At 43.5% G+C, this 12,773-nt stretch overlaps 2 protein-coding genes across 4 annotated transcripts in view; one reads left to right on the forward strand and one right to left on the reverse strand.

Annotated features, from left to right (window-relative positions):
• Positions 1-12,773, reverse strand: part of LOC124595488 (RING finger protein 17) — a 485,726-nt gene that overhangs the window by 246,052 nt on the left and 226,901 nt on the right. The gene's annotated exons all lie outside the window — the stretch shown is intronic.
• The window catches only part of LOC124595490, a 73,860-nt gene that overhangs the window by 49,712 nt on the left and 11,375 nt on the right, over positions 1-12,773 (forward strand). The gene's annotated exons all lie outside the window — the stretch shown is intronic.

The following is a 12,773-nucleotide window of genomic DNA, read 5'->3' on the forward strand; positions in this document are numbered from 1 at the left end:
GTTCAGGATAATCTCATATTGAAGAATAACATAAAGTGCATTTCTTCGGTGATTTAGAAAGCCATTTGCTACAGGACTGAAAAATTTCTGTTTCTTTTTCATACCTCTGCTGTTAAACCATTGTTCCTTTACGTCATGTGTTTTCCTAATCGCAGTGATTTTAAAATTATCCTTCACACAGCCACATCAGAGTATTGTCCTTCTGAGGATGACGTTTTTATACGAAAATACTAGACATGCGACTGAAAAAATATTAGGCCCAAAAAAGAATAGTATCACAAGCCTTCGTAGTCTGATACTTATCCACTGTCAGCACTCACATTACAATTGCAGTAAAGTGAATAAATGACAAGAGCGAAGATCTGATCGAGAGACAAATAGTCTGCCCTAAACACATGGTGTCCTTCCATCCATCATATCCTACAATAACAACCGATAAGCACAAGCTTTCATTATTTTATCGATCCCCGCACGACCCACTTCACCAGAAAAAAATTCCGACACTTGCCAACTGGCTTGGGAATCTACTTGGATGGGATGCAGCCTCCTGAATGCTGATGACAGATTCTCTTTGTATTCAAATACCTTCTTCGTATGGCCACTGACCATATTGCCTAAGCCGAATCTCTAATGCCAAGTCGTCGCGGCAGCAATGTGCTTCTTTCTCCTCCGCGATTTATCAAGTGTTAGCATTCAGTTTCTGTGAGTAGGTCACACTCGTAGCGAAATTAATTCGAATTAACTATGAAAATTTGTGTATTTACGTCACAGTTGTATACTAATTTTGAACAATGTAAGTGTACGGATACTGAATCCTTTTTGGGAAAAAGCTCTGGAGAACAATCAGTTTTTTTCCTTCTTCTTGTTTTCCTTAATAGAATTTCGCTCTACTTAACACTATTCTGAGACAAGAAGTTCACCTTTAATGTTTTCTATTTTATAATTTATTTTTTTCTGGGCTCTGAAGACTTGTCTTGCTTGTTACCGACAGACACACCCTTAAGAGGTTGACCTCTCAATAATCAGGAGTAAAAAAAATTAATGTTTCTGAGCGTATATGTTCGAGATGCTACGAATGTTAGGAAGAACTGAGAACGACTCTTGGCCCGGGCTCAGTCTTCTTCAACTAGTTTCGCAGCCAGACGCAACTTGCGCTTATACCGTACCAAGTGCAATAACAGTGATGCTGGCAACCTTGGCACGACCAGGCGGCGGCAAACGGTGTTAACACTCTCCGGCTGCAAGGCTGGCCTCGACGTACACACAGCCGAGCTTCCGCAGTACCAACCGACTCTACACAAACAAGCGCTCGATACGTCACAGAAGTTACCACACCACCGCTAGCTGCTTACAGTCCGACTACGTGACCCGCTGGCTTGAGAGGACGAGGGTGTATATTACCTTTATTGCAAATGCAAGTTTTCCACGGTATCTCTATTCTTTTATATTTATTCGTCGGAGAGAAGAATACGTATACATGCTGAGCAATACTACACGTATGTGTTTCATTCTTTATTTTACTCACAAGAATAACTGACTGGGTTTCAATCAGAAGCTTAACAATTGGTGTGCGAATCGAAGAAATAAAAATTCAATCCCTGTATTTTACGAAACTTCGGCGAAAGAGCGATCCGCCTGGAACGAACCGGCTACAGTACGAGTATTCGCTGAAATTGTAGTGCTGTGTCATTCGCGTCGGACAGGACAGTTTGACGAAGAGTTCTTGATTAATATCTTCCGATTAATGTCCTCTGTTAAGTACCAAATCTTCCAGAGATATCGTATTAGTGAGATCATTCGGCAACTGTTGTTGGTGATCCGGCCGTCAAGTTGGGGAAGCTTGCCGGACGTTTTCATTCTTTTCCTGTCGTAATCACCTATAACCACAGAAGCACAAGTTCTTACACCTTATCAACCTTTCTCAACACATATTTAACACCACTAAGATACAGAAAGTAAGTAACTTAGATCAGTATTTCAGAATCTCCCACGAACGCCTGCGAAAATGGGTTACATCATATCGATTAGAACGACTGACTAGCGATGCAGGATATTAACTCTACACACAATGTAAATATGATTTAGCGTCACCAATAGTGAGGTTGATGACGACACAGAAATACAAACTTTCTGGGGAGAGCAACCAGAGCTCGGAGACATTATGAATACCAACACTCAACACCGAATAACTATTCAAATTATCATAGAAATTATAACTATTGAAAAGTCAAAAGCCGACAGCTGAGACTTCAATACACAGTATAGCAAAGAGCAGATGGTACAATGTATATAAAAGTGTGACTGACACTAACACGACAGAAACCTATTCGTAACTACAAAAGCGTCCAGTTATATCATGCACCGCGTGAGCCACTATCGACTAGGTACTTAGAGATGACAGTGTAAAGTAACTACGTACACTGAGATTACTGTCCTGAGCAAAATTAGTTTTATTGTTTTCCTAAACAGTTTATTCGGGTTCCTTTGTTTTCTGTAAAAAGATAAGTTATTTTTTGAGGAACAGATACATACAGGTATGGTTATGGTTATACAGAATACAACTAGTCAAATTTCCAACAAGTGTTTTTAAATATGAGTGTAAGGTTTTGTAAAATTTGCTAGTGAAACTGGTGATCAGAGAGAAATCTGAAAGTATTTGTTCCTAAATATAACATATTTTCAATGTAAGTAAATTAAAAAGAAACACTGATGATGATTCAATGGTTCTACATTTACGTCTATAGTTTGTAACCAACGGTACGGTGTGTAGCGGAAGGTACTTTGTGTACCCGTCACACCCCCGCCCGCTTTCAATTTCTGATCGCGAATGGTGCGCAGAAAAGTAAGACTGATGGTGACATGCCTCCTTACGAACTCTAATCTCCTTAATTTACCTTTATGGTAGTGTTTCGTTGACTCTTGAAGACATACGTTCTGAGAATTTTAATAATAAATCACTTCGCGATGCACTACGTACGTTTGCCACTGGAACTGGATCACAATGTTTGCGAAACAGTAGCGCTTACTAAGCGAACCTGTGACGAAACGTGCTGCTCGTCTTTGGGAATTCTCTATTCTTTTCTAGGCCCGGACTAAGGAGCAACATTAAAAGTATCGGTCGAACGCCGGTTTTGTAATCTATTTTCTTCGTGGTTGCGGTACACTTACTGAGGATTCTCCCGAAGATTTTCAGTCCTGAATCCGCCGTTCATGCATTTGGTTTGTCTGGTCGTTTCAATCTAAATCGCTTCGTATGAATACGGGAGGAAAAAAGGTTTTGCATTTAACGTCCCATCGACAACGTGATCATTTAGAGAAGGCGGACAAGCTCGCGGTAGGTCATATGAACCATCCCGTTATTTTCCTTGAGCGATTTAGGGAAATCACGGGAGAGTTAAATCTGAACGGTCGGCGGGGATCTGAAGCGTTGTCATCCCAAATACGAGTCCAGTGTGCTAACCATTCCATCTATTTACGCGCAATATGTTAAGACAATGAACTTGCTTTCAGGGACCTGTGGTTCAAATTCCCGTTCAGCCATCCAATTTAACTTTTCCAAGATTTTCCTCAGTCGCTGAAGAGAAAAGCTGGGACTGTTCCTATGAAACTGACACGGCTGTTCTTTGGTTGGGTTGGGTTGTTTGGGGAAGGAGACCAGACAGCGAGGTCATCGGTCTCATCGGATTAGGGAAGGATGGGGAAGGAAGCCGACCGTGCCCTTTCAAAGGAACCATCCCGGCATTTGCCTGGAGCGATTTAGGGAAATCACGGAAAACCTAAATCAGGATGGCCGGACGCGGGATTGAACCGTCGTCCTCCAGAATGCGAGTCCAGTGTCTAACCACTGCGCCACCTCGCTCGGTTGGCTGTTCTTTGCCTCCTTTTTGTCAAATTCTAGCTTGTGACGGTATCTTACAACGGGACCCTAAACAATCTGTCTTGATGATGCAACATGTTAGGGTAACAACAGAAAGCAATAAAACGCTGTTTTCTTCAATGTAGCCTCCTCAAAATAGTTTGAAGCGATGCAAACGGCGACCTCAGTAGTGAGCTTCGATAAATATTAAGGCAATAAGGAAAGAAGAATGGAGTTTCACTTCTAGTAGGAAGTGAGTTCATCAGTGATTGGGGTGAAATGGTGAGGTTTGGGGAAAGGAATGTGCCATCGTCTTATCAGAAAAGCAAACTCTGGATAATCAGAATGAAGACTTGAATCTAGTTCCTAGTGAATGCAAGACCACTGCTTCCATTACTGAGCCATCGTGCTACGAAAAATAGAGATGACACAAGTTTAAGTACCACATACATAACTTATTAGGCCATGCTTCATTAGTAGTATACTGATCAGGAGTTAAATAGCAACAGACTGCTTAAAAACACTTTTACACCGATTTTTATTCAAATGGCTCTAAGCACTATGGGACTTAACATCTGAGGTCATTCGTCCCCTAGACTTAGAACTACTTACACCTAAGGACATCACACACATCCACGCCCAAGACAGGATTCGAACCTGTGACTGTAGCAGCAGCGCGGTTCCGGACTGAAGCGCCTAGAGCCTCTCGGTCACAACCCGATTTTTTTAGTACTGCTTAAATTAATAGGAAGTAAGGTTATGGTTCATCTGTCGTCATGATGTCGTCAACTGGGATATTTGGAGACATATCCATCTAGGAGAATCTACATCTATGTCATACTCCGCAAGCCAGCTAATGGTGTGTGGCAAAGGATACTTTTTGTACCAATAACTGAGCCCTCCAAACGTTGTCTGACACTTCCCGGAAAGTGCTCTCTCGAAATTTCAATAGCAAATCTCTCCGTGGTGCACAATGCCTCTCTTACAACGTCTGCCAATTGAGTTGGTTGAGCATCTCCGTAGCGCTCTCGTGCCGGCTAAACAATCTGGTGACGAATCGCGCCGCTCTTTGTTGGATCTTCCCTATCTCTCCTATCAGTCCAACCTGACAGGGATCCCACACAGACGAATAATACTCAAGAATCGTCTTATAAGCCACTTCCTTTGTGGATGAGTTACATATTCTTAAGATTCTTCCTATGAATCTGTGTCTGGAATCTGCTTTTCCCACTATCTGTTTAATGTTGTGAAGTAACGGGCGAATTGTGGCGCCCCGAAAATATTCTAAGTTCGGAGTTGGCGCGGTCGCACGGGTAGTTCGGCGTGCACGGGCCGCTCGGCAGGCCGACCACGTGGTGCCGGACGTTGGCCGAAGCCAGAAGGGTCCAGCCACGTGGCTGGGAATTCCATGTTGACGCTGTGACGAGGACGATGCTTTGTGTCGATGAAGGAAATGTCTATGCCGGGAGTGCCAAAGATGGCGAACTTTGTGAAACCATAATAGCAGACATTTCACAGTTCGTATAGAAATTAATAGTAGCCAGATGAATGATGATACCTCAAAAAGAAACATGTACATTACCATTATTTGCACGACGATTCTGATGGTGTAATCAGATTTTCAATATCTTTATTGGTTTAAAGTTTAGTATCTAACTGTAAATTATACAATTAACACCCAGCAACAAATTTCCAAAATCTAAACGTTTCATCCGATTTTCTCGATCGACGTGTCTTAAAAAAGCTTTTAGTGTAAACCTAAATTGGTATAAATTACAGGCATTTAACTTGAATAGTACATGATTTATTGGAGGTCAAAGTAGCCGATTACTATCGATCGCGTCAGGCCATAAGTACTCCACAGTTACACGAAAAAACGGTAGCAGCACGCTTACAAATATATTTATTCGTCTATGTCTTTGTTTATATCCGATATGTCCTATTCATGACAACTTCTACATCTACTTGATTACTCTGCTATTCACAATAAAGTGCCTGGCAGAGGGTTCAATGAACCACCTTCAAGCTGTCTCTCTACCGTTCCACTCACGAACGGCGAGTGGGAAAATTGAACACACAAATTTTTCTGTGTTAGCCCTGATTTATCTTATTTTATCGTGATGATCATTCTCCCTATATAGGGGGGAGCGAACAGAAAGTTTTCGCAATCGGAGGAGAAAACTGGTGATTGAAATTTCATGAGAAGATTCCGTCGCAACGGAAACGTTTTAATGATTGCCACTTCAGTTCACGTATCATGTCTGTGGTACTATCTCCCCTATTTTGAGATAATATGAAACGAGCTGCCCTTCTTTGAACTTTTTCGACTTCATCCGTCAGTCCTACCTGATGCGGATCCCACACCGCACAGCAGTACTCTAGATTAGGACGGACAAGCGTGATGTTATCAAGTCTCTTTAGTAGACCTATTGCACCTTTCAAGTGTTCTGCCAATGAATCGCAGTCTTTGGTTTGCTCTACCCACAACACTATCTATGTGATCGTTCCAATTCAGGTTATTTGTAATTGTAATCCCTAAGTATGTAGTTGAATTTACAGCCCTCAGATTTGTGTGACTTATCGCGTAATTGAAATTTAGCTGATCGTTTCTACAACTACCTTATCGTGTTTTATTTGCCCCCTTTTAGACGGACGCCTTTTCTTTAGTTTCCTGAGACCCTCTAACCTAAAAAAACGCCCAGTCTCTTCGACACAGCTCCCGCTACCCGTGTAGCCGCCTCCTGTGTGTAATGAACTCCTGACCTATTAAGCGGAACCCGGAAACCCACCACCGGATGCCGCAAGTCAAGGAATCTGCAGCCTACACGGTCACACAACCGCCTAAGCCTCTGATTTAAACCCTCCACTCGGCTCTGCACCAAACGACCACAGTCAGTTCTATCGACAATGCTGCAGATGGTGAGCTCCACCTTAATCTCGCAAGCAAGACTGGCAGTCTCTACCATTTCCGCTAGCCGCCTGAGACCAGAGAGAGTCTCCTCCTATCCAAAGCGACACACGTCATTGGTACCAACATGTGCCACCACCTGCAGTTGGCCACACCCTGTACTTTTCATGGCATCTGGAAGCACCCTTTTGACATCCGGAATCACTCCCCCCAGTATGCATACGGAGTGTACACTGACTTCCTTCCTCTCCTTGGCAGCCATGTTCCTAAGGGGCAGCATTACGCGCCTAACGTTGGACCTCTCAACTACCAGCAAACCCACCCTCTGTGAATGCCCAGATCTTGCGAGCCGAAAAGCTTCCTCTGGAACAGGGTGGACGACTGCATTCGGCTCAGAGACTTTGTCAGCCACAGATAACGCCCGAAACCTGTTCGTCAAACGAACCGGGGAGGCCCTACGATCGGCCCCTCGGAAAGTCTTTCGCTGCCTGCCAGACTTTGGAATGATCTCCCACTTGACCACGGGTAGGGGTCAACCTCAGTGCAGCCAGTACCAGGGGCAGCCACAACAATGGAACAATCGTGTTCGACGTCCCTCGCATCCCTGTGTCTGACCCATTACAGTGATGCCCCTTGGCAGCAACCCCAAGCTGTGTGACAGAAGCCAACACCGCTTGGAGCTGCGAGTGAAATGTCACCAACTCAGCTCACATCTGTACGCAGAAATCACTTAGAAACTATAGATGACGTTTGGTGGGTGACAGTGAGCAGTCTAGTACTTGGTCCGAGACCAGACAATCGATTATGGAGCGCGGGCTTCATTTGGTTGTAAGTCAGTCTGACTTCCATAATAACGAACATGCTGTTTTACCCTGGATCAAAAAAAGACGGAGAATGGCCACTCGTGTGTGCTGTGCCAACTTCCTTTGCATGTGTAATAACAAAAAAACTTGCCTTTTTATGAGTATGTCTTCTGCTGTTCACATGGCTCTGAGCACTATGCGACGTAACTTCTGAGGTCATCAGTCACTTAGAACTAATTAAACCTAACTAACCTAAGGACATCACACACATCCATGCCCGAGGCAGGATTCGAACCTGTGACCGCAGCGGTCGCTCGGCTCCACACTGCAGCGCCTAGAACCGCAAGGTCACTACGGCCGGCTGTCTTCTGCTGTTTATCGAAATAGTGAAGTAAGCTGATATGCCCTTTTGTTACCTGAAAAGATTTATGTATTATATACAATGTAATTTTTATGTAATTTACGTAATTATAAAATAAAATTTAATTGCCAGTCGTGGACGCTGAACAGAATACGAAAAGAACCAGAAGTCCACAGTTCAAGAAAGGTTTGACAAAGATCTACAATGGGCGTGCGCAGCGAACGGCAACGAGTGGCCACACGAAGGAGGACGAGTCAGGGCGAGGGACCGAGACAGAGACGGGAACGGGACCGAGGCTGGAACGAGACCGGCAGAAGTGCCACTGCGGGAACGAGACCTAGCGTTTCCCGTTCTCGGGAACTATGAGTAGAAAGCCGCGACCGAAGTGAACTATGAAAGACCGTTCCTTAGAATTCATTCCTCGCTCCTTCCGTTATCTTGGTGAACGGTTCCTTTGGACCTGCAAGTTCGCGAACGACCCGTCTCCAATGTGGTCATTCCACTTCAGGTCGCTCTAGGTAGTTACTCCTGGATATTTTACTATAGATATTGTTTCCAGCGGTTTGTCATCAATAACGTAGCCGTACAGTAATGGATTTCTTTTACCATGTATGCGCAATATGTTACATTTATTTACGTTCAGGGTCAACTGCCACAGCCTGCACTATGCATCATTCAAGAACAGCCTTAGAGAGCATCCGACGCTTTCTACTAGATCATTTATATATACGGTAAACAGTAACGGTCATATCACACTTTCTTGGGGTACTCCGGAAATTACTTCCTACATCTGTCGATTTTGCTCCGTTAAGAGCGACGTGTTGACTTCTATCTGGAAGGAAGTTTTGAACTCAGTCGCAAATTCGCTCCGATACTCGATAATCTTGTATTTTTTTTTTCACTAAACGGCAGTGTGAGACGGTGTCAAATGCCTCCCTGAAGGCAAGGAACACCAGCCTGAGCACTGTTGTCCACGACGCTATAGATGGCACGGAGGAACAAAGCGAGCTGAGTTTCGCAAGATTTCTGTATGCGGAATCCATGTTTACTTTCATATAGGTTTTCATTCTCCAAAAACGTCATAATTCTTGAGCACAGAACATGTTCCATAATTCTACAATAGATACACGTGAACTATATAGTTCTATAATTGGGTGTGCTGTCCTACGGCCCTTCTCAAAAACGGGAATGACCTGTTCTTTCTTACTGTCGCCAGGACCCTTCGTTGCTCAAGCGATCTACGATAAATTACTGATAGATTTTTAGAATATTATAGGTATCTCATCTGGTCCCTGGCGCCTTTCCACTAGTCAGCGACTGTAGTTGTTTTTCTACTTCGCGGCCGGTTATCTCAATGTCTGCCATTTCGAAGCTCGCAAGACGACTGAAAGGACGGGTCATGTTACAATCTTCTGCGGTGAAATAATTTCGGAAGACCGCTTTCAGTATTTCGGTCTTATCTCTGTTATCTTTCTTTCGGTCCCAGTATGGTCACTGAGTGAATGGGTAGATGATTTTGACTACTTACTGATTTTACAGACGACCAAAAGCTCTTAGGAGTTTTACTCAGATCGGTTGACAAAGTTTTACTTTCGAAGTCATTGAACGCGTCTCTCATTGCTCTCCTTACGATCATTTTCGCTTCGTTCAACTTTGTTTGTCAGTTAGGTTTTTACTTCTCTTGGATCTTAGATCAAGTTCTCTTTGTTTACGTAGCAGCTTTCTAACAAGACTATTAAACCATGGTGGATCTTTCCCATCCCTTAAGACCTTACTCGGAACTTACTTGTTTAAGACATATTGCACGGCGTTTCTGAATTTTTTCCATTTGTTCTCCACACCTTCCTCATCAACGAATATTTGATGCTGACTGCTCAGATACTCTGAAATTTGTCTCCTGTCACTCTTGCTAAGCAAAAATATCTTCCTACCTTTCGTAACATTCTTTGTAAGACTAATTGGCATAGGTGCTCTCGCAGCCTTATTACCACTGATACCTTATTCTACGTTAACTGATTCGATAAGCTGACTGAGGTCAAGCTTGATTTAGTCAGCAATGGGATAGGAAATCAGCGGAAAGTGAAATGTGAGTTCAATGGTTGAAGATGTGTACCCCGCTACATATGAATGCAGGCCAACAGTTTTATAAGTGCCATATACCTAGGGACTAACAGCGTAGCTTATAGAGGGACAGTAATAATTACATTGAAAGTAATTGTATTTGTACACTATAATACGAAACTTAATTACGAATTTCTAATACTGTTTTCCGCAGAATAATCAGTCCATTCCACCCACGCTATGGGGAGTGAGGACGAGATTGGCATCATTAAGACAGGCACCAAGGCATGCAAGCAATCATTTAGAGGCTTTTTTCATGTTGACAGAATTTAAGTTCACTCGACAGTGTACAGTAATGAGGAGTAAATTCTACCATATTTCAAGGTGATTTGTGTCGGCGTTGAGGTATACGACTCACAACCAAATTGCAGTAGCAAGAGTAGATCATCCTCTGTAAAATATTAACTTGCCACAAACAATGGAAGTTAGAGGAGCAAGCACCACACCATAAAACTATTTACACGCTATTTACTTGTTGAAATAACTGAATCGCCCTGTCCTTTTCGGTTTTTTGTCAAGCGAAGCTCAAGGTAATTCTTCTAGCGAGTTAAAAAGTATTGTCTATCGTAGTGTTTCAGTGCATTTTATTGCGAAATATGATGAAAGTACTGCTTTAAGGAGTGAATATTTAACTCAAAATTACAGCGCTGCATTGGTGTGAAAGCAATGATTTTGCCTCCAGTTTCAACATAAAAATATTAGTGATACATAAGTAAACTCGGAAATACGAACAAAACTGAACAGGTAGAACGAACTGAGGTACCATGGAAAACGGACCACAAGTATGCTTGAGATGACATCATTAATTAATTACTGTGTATGTGCAGAGTAAGCAAAATCTCTCTCACAGGCAACCTGGGAGACGGGTCGCTGCAATGCTGCGGGTATAACGTGTGAATGCTACCATGTGAGTCACACGGAGATCGTTGTCGGGCGCAGCCCAAGTGAGTCAAGGGCGGTTGGTCCGCACGCAGACTATCCCGTCGAACATTGTGTGCTAGCCGTGACACAAAGGCAGCCAGGGAGCAGACAAACTGACAACAGTGATGCAATGCGTATCTCCCCCATAACCCCCCCCCCCCCCCCCCCCCCCCGCGTTAGTTCTCTGACATGTGCTCGGTCATAGACCTCTCGCGCCACCCTGGCGCTTTCCAGACCGTACAAGTGTGCGCACAATTACATGGGACTACATGACCCGTTTCACAACGGTTTGCCAATCGGGTTCACACAATGGAGAGGTTTCGAAAGGTGAATAACAGCTGCCACCCACGCTGCGTGGCGCGCATCTCTGCAACATGCGGAAGCTATTTAACACGAAGCTTTAAAGTCGGAGTAATTGGCTATTAACGATAAATTTGCATTAATTTCAAATGTTTGACACTTTATCTCTTCTAGTGCGAATGACAATTCAGTGCGCAGAAAACAATATACAACATAACATTAAATTTGAATATGATTGACAATCTGCAATACGACGTTCCAAGAAGCGTACCACCAAAATCAAATTAAATTTAACGATTTCCAGATTTCTTGATTTAATATTCACTACCATTAGGAGACTTAACATCTGCTTTCTTGTTAGAACAACCGATATCATCCTGCCTATGTTTACAATTACATTCGGCTCCTTCGCACGCCCTTCCAGCATTAATTCGATCAATGTTAGGTAATACTTTGTTTCACCGTATGGCCTTCTCAAGCACAATGAGAGTTCTTTCGGCGGTCATGTGGAAAGTTTTGTTTATCTATTGCCATCATTAAAATTTTGCTAGTCTACGAGGAGGTAACTGCCTAATGTCATCGGGTATTTGTTAACAATACAAAGGCAAAAGTAACGACAACATGAAAGAATCATCCCAATGGAACGGAAATACATAGATGTGATGTACATGTACAGACAAATAAATAATTACAATTTCAGAAAAGCTGTATGATTTATTCAAGGGAAAGAGCTTCACAAATTGACCAAGTCAGTTACTTGTTTGTCCACTTCTGGCCATTATGCAAGCAGTTATACGGCTTGGCACTGATTGAGAGTTCTTGCATGTCCTTCTGACGGATTATGTGCCACATTGTCCAACTGGCGTGTTAGATCGTCAAAATCACTGCCCATAACGTTCCAAACGCTCTCAATTGGGGCGCAGATCGGATGACATTGCTAGCCAAAGCAGAAATCGGCAAGCACGAAGGCAAGCAGCAGACACACTAGTCGTGTGCGGATGGGAATTATCTCGCTGAAATGTAGGCCCAGGGTGGCTTGCCATGAAGGCAACAACACAGGGCGTAGAATATCGTCGAGGTACCCCTGTGTTGAAAGGGCGCTGCGGATGACAACCAGCGTACTGCTCCTATGAAAAGCAATGGCATCCCACATCATCACTCCACTTGTCGAGCCGTATGACGAGCTACAGTCGGGTAGGTAGGTAACCCACCGCCGTCCAGGGCGTCTCCAGACGCGTCATCAGGGCTCAGTTCGAAGCGGAGGTTCCAGGTCGTACACGTATGTGGAGACGCCAAGGACTGCGGTGGGATACCAACCAGACTGTCGCACGGAATTTGGCATGATATCCCTCAGAAAGACATCCAAAAAATGTATCGATCAATAACTAGCAGAATAACTGCCTGCATAAGGGACGGAGATGAACCAACGTATTAAGGTGAAGCTCTTTCTCTTGAATAAATCATCCAATTTTTTTGAAACTGTAATCATTTGTCTGGCTGTAC

Source organism: Schistocerca americana, chromosome 2 (genome assembly GCF_021461395.2).
Source record: "Schistocerca americana isolate TAMUIC-IGC-003095 chromosome 2, iqSchAmer2.1, whole genome shotgun sequence".
Taxonomy (NCBI): Eukaryota; Metazoa; Arthropoda; class Insecta; order Orthoptera; family Acrididae; genus Schistocerca; species Schistocerca americana.